Source organism: Montipora capricornis, chromosome 10, assembly GCF_036669925.1.
Source record: "Montipora capricornis isolate CH-2021 chromosome 10, ASM3666992v2, whole genome shotgun sequence".
Lineage (NCBI taxonomy): Eukaryota > Metazoa > Cnidaria > Anthozoa > Scleractinia > Acroporidae > Montipora > Montipora capricornis.
Genome location: NC_090892.1, coordinates 29,706,004 through 29,711,003, shown reverse-complemented (window position 1 = coordinate 29,711,003; position 5,000 = coordinate 29,706,004).

The window sequence follows — 5,000 nt, the reverse complement described above, 5'->3', positions numbered from 1 at the left end:
CCATCATGGCAAGGGCATTAACGCCAATATTTCCCTGCATAAAGCCCCGAACACAAGCCAAAACATTTATCCAGTAAATGCACATTAGTCAACCTCGCATGTTAACTACCTATTGGATTCAGTGTCTGAAAATGTAAGCGGTTGTTTCCTGGATTCAAAAGACGCGAAATTCATTGCGTGCGAGCACCTGTTATGAAGCCTGAAAAAAGTTGGTCAAATTTTGAAACACCTAACCCTTCTTTTGACCAATCACAAGTGAATGCAGTCACACCTATGACCCGGCATCTCTTTATGCTTTAAGCTCTCTGATGTTGATCTACAAATTCTGGGAACTGACGGTGTTATAAATGTCACTGGATCTGGAAAAGCAATAACTCTGATTAACTTATTACTAGGTGAACCAGAGACTGTTTTCCGCGTTTTTAATGAACTGTTTCAGTAACAGGCCAACTAAAGGACGTTATGGGTTTTATATTGACAATGGACCTTCTGAATCCCCATCGTGCAAATGCTGCTTGCAGAGTATCTCAGCAAAAGGAACCCTGTAGAAAGGGTTCATGCTATTGAAAACAGGGCATTGTCTGGTCATGGCCCTTTCTGTTCAAAAGCAATTCATGAGCATGTGTCTCCGGGAAGCAAGGAACACAAACAAAACATGGAATACATGGTAAGCGAAGTTTGCAAATGCATAGGCAATGCAGTTTACAATGAGAAGCCAATACAGTGCTTTCGGGTGATTGGTGCAGAAGACAAGTTGTTTAGTTTACTTTTTGATGAGAGAAGAAGAGAGGACGAAACTACATACGAGCCAGTGAGAAATGATATATTGGAGCATCTGGAAAATGTTTGGTACGTTGAGAAGAGCTTCAAAGGAGGCTACAGCAAGGACTATCACACATTAACATCGTCAAAAAACGGCATGTACTGACAAGTATGGTGTACCCATTTTTCGAGAAAATACGGATTGGAGATCAGGGAAACCTCCAGAGAGATTTGATCATCAGCCCCTCCCAGACTATGAGAGATGGAAATAGAGCGGGGAGCTCCATTACCTTGGTTATGAGGCAAGACATGACTTTCCAAGGGGACCTTGGGATGAGTGTCCTGGCTTGTTTCTTCCAGAAAAAATACTGGAATATGCTTTCTGTGGCTTGCCTTCTCCTCTGGAAGGAGAATTGAAGGCAATAGCCAATCTAGCTTGGATCACTGTCGACGATGTATCACAGTTTAATGCCAAAGCGGAAAAACAATTAAGACAGCAAAAAGAAGAAGATTTGAAACGCCAGACTTGGAAGTTGCATCCTCTCTACAAAGAAAACAAAGCAACCCTACGGTGGCCCATATATGCAATTCACAGATAACAATTTCAGTGCATAAATATACATCTTAATACATTGATTTAACTTATTCAGTTCACAAATGTATTTCAGTGCACAAATACGTTTCCCAGTGCACAAATATATTTTACAGTGCACAAATATATTTTTCAGCGCACAAATGTATTTTTCAGTGCACAAATAAGTTTCGCGGTGCACAAAATTATTCCTGGAACCCAATGGGCTAAAAATGGCCAAAAGACCCTGGGAATAGACTACTATTGAGGCCTGGTCACGTTGTTTGCCGCGCTTTCGCTTGCAAACAGAAGGAATCTTTGATCGGTCGAGCACGCTTTGCCGGAATTGTGGCAAAGGTTTGGAATCATCATTTCCTTTTTGCCCAAATTGCGGAGCAAAAGTTGAAGCGGAGACATCTTTATCCTCTAGGGATAACATTGTTGGCAATGCCTCACTCACGAGCCAGATGAGCCGCAAGCGACCCTCACCTTTGGAGCCTGCAGCAAAACAATTCCCTACGTTCCGACAGTTTCTTGCCGGAAAGTCAGAAGAGTGGAGGGGCCATTTTCAGCAAACGAAAAAGGCAAAGCAAGCCAGCCTCAAGGAAACTATCAATGTCGCATTGATGAGTACGAAGGCGACATACTTAAGCCTGTCAGATGAAGTTCTCTCCCACTCAAAGTTGAGGTCAGCTCAAATTAAAACGTTGTGAAAGATGCGGCAATCAAAAAACGGAAAGCCTTTGATCGTACCTTTAATGCTGAAAGGGGTTATGTACTGTCATATCAGGATGCCAGGATTGCCAGACAAATCCCTGGATCAGACCAGGATTTTGTATTGAAGAGCTATAAAGAATGGCTTGGAAGGTCATATTCGAGGCTTACGCTCTATCTAAGCCCTATCTCTATCTTCAAGAAGTTCTCAATCTTGACGGGGGTGATAATCAGGAATCAGTTTTTGACGAGTGGTCTGACTGTGATGTGACCTCGAGAGCATTGGATGAGGTCGAGAACCTGGAATACAAGAAGGCCATTCCTGTAGACACTCCATTTCCAGCTGCTGGCCATAGTGCATCTAAGTCTGTTGGTGCAGATGTCCCTCCAAGGCGTGTCGATGACATGTTGAATTCCTTTGTGGCCACTGATTTTTTGTAAGTTATTTGAAACTTGTTTTTTTCACTACTACATGTACAAGCATTGAGCAGTGATACAAGCCTACAAATAAACTTTTGTTAATCTATAGCGTCTAGGCAGTGCACAAGGAAGCTTTGATAATTAGTGCTCATATTTTTGTTGCTTTAGTACTAGGTAACAGTCATGTATATGCTGAAGCTTTCTGCTGTTTCAATAAAGATCCTCTACATTGAGCATCTGAACAAAGCAACTGTTACAGCAAAATCTATAAAACTAGTTACATGTTTTTACTTGCATTTTGTACAAAATTTTAATGTATTTTGCATCATTTTGTAGGCATTTTGAATACAAACACGTGTTTAATATTATGCAGCTTACAAATGCAAATGTTCCATTCTAATATTGTGCAACTATCCCTAAATAATCCCTAGTCTGGTCCCAGTCACAAAAAGTTTGGTGATCACAATTAAATCTCTCATCACCCAGAATGCCGCGACACATCCTGGGTAATTTTTATGCGCGCCGGCACTAAAATTCAAAATTGATTAGAGAAAAGTGTGTGTGATAACAAAGAATACGGCCAATAAGCGGCCACCAGCACGTACGTTTTTCTGTTTCACGGACATATTAATTCCCCTGGCCACGTACCAGTATATGGAATTTGTAGAGGAAGGATCAATAAATGATTCTGAACAAAAATTTGTTTTTTAAGGTCTCTACAAGTATTATCAAATTTGCTTTGAAAATCGACTATTTTGGGAGCTTTTTAGTATGGAAGCTGTACTTTAAGCGGAATATTCTGACGAGCTGATCGCTTAAGTTTACGGCCAGCATATAGAAAAGTTAGTACCGGGTGTCAGAAAAGCTCCTGCAAATTTTCGCTGGTTTACGACACTTACAAGTATTATCGAAATACGGTTTTCTGAATGCACTCATCAACCTTCCGCAAATTTGCCTTTTGGAGGCTGTTCGGGAGAATGGTTCACTGATTTTGAAACTCCCACGAGTAACAATAATATGCAAAACTCCGCCTCCCAAAACAATAGCACGCAAATTAGCCCATTACAAGCTTCACTGATTTTGGAAAGATGACCATTAGCAACGTTTACTCCAAAAAGCTTCATTTCAACACGTTGTTTTACACAGCAAAAAATTCAGATCAACTAAGAAATTTCGATTTTAACAATGTGTCCCATTCAAGTGGAGCTCTTATCAGAACTCATAGAATCCCCGGTCAATCCTGCGTTCCTCAACATGATCCAGCCATTGATAGGTGGTTTTGACCCCCTATTTTATCTTTGAATAAACGGAGAAGCTCTTTGGGAATGGCGAAGACTCAAACAGCAAAGCCAAGTGTTCGATACCCTCCAGTTCAACTTGCAGAAAATCGGTTTACATGTTATCGTAATGTTGCCGCGTCAGAGTGGGAAAGGCCGTGTTCAACAGAGTGGAATACATCATGAAAAAAGTGAGCAGAATCTCAAATGCTGACGTTCGTCGCTCCATTAAAGTTAAGTACTGGGCTTGTGTTGCACTGCACATTGACGAAATCCTTCAAGCACCCGATGAGATTATCGAAAAGCTTCTACAAAAAGAAGAGGAACTAATTACAGAAAACCAAAGACTGCGAAACGAGATTGAAGGTAAAATGTCTCTGTATTCCTTCTCCCTTTGATAACGAAGCGATGCACTTGCTGTGGATACATGCAGAGGGTTTTCCACAGATTGATTTTTGTCTTTTTCGAAGCGTGTTACGTTACTTCAATGTTCTTAACCTTTAAATAAAACAGGTGTGAAGAGAGATTAAGTGACATAACATTGACTGAACATTGTATTTGGCTTCCTTTGGTGAGCTATAAATAGCTAAAAACTTTACGAGCTGGGTTGCTAAACTGCTGTTGAAGGACAACAATGAAATATAAGCGAGAGTTTTGCGCACCACACTTTCTATTTGGCTACGCTTAGGAAGAAGAATTTTTTGTGGGAAAAGTTTTGGCTACTGCACTCAGACCATTTCGAGTGTGTCATGTCAAAAAAAAAAGGAAGAAGAAAGAGAATGTTCTTGCACAAAACTTTGTTGACATGGCCCTTTCTGAAGAGCGTGGGCCGCCTTTAAATTAGGGCGCTTTCGTAAACTTTATTACACCTTGGGATTTACTTCACACATTAGACCCTTTGATTGACAGCCACCGATTCATTGACGAGAACAGTCGGAATTCCGAAAGCTTAATCTATGCAATAATTATTCCCTGCCCTGAAAAACTGGGCACTGTAAGTACATGTCGCCTAAGACAATAGCAGCATTCTGGGCGATGTTACCAGTTGCATTGCAAAGCACCTTAAACTTTTACATCGCGACCATTGACAAAATTATTGATACATAGTTCATAATCCAGTTATCCTTTTTGTACCAGTACGTCCTGTAATGTAATGTTAGTTGGTTTTTAATCTGAAATACTTCAGAAACTTATTGGGCTCACTGAACTAGAAGCAATCGATGAGGCTATCAAGGAAAGTCTTCAACAACATGAAG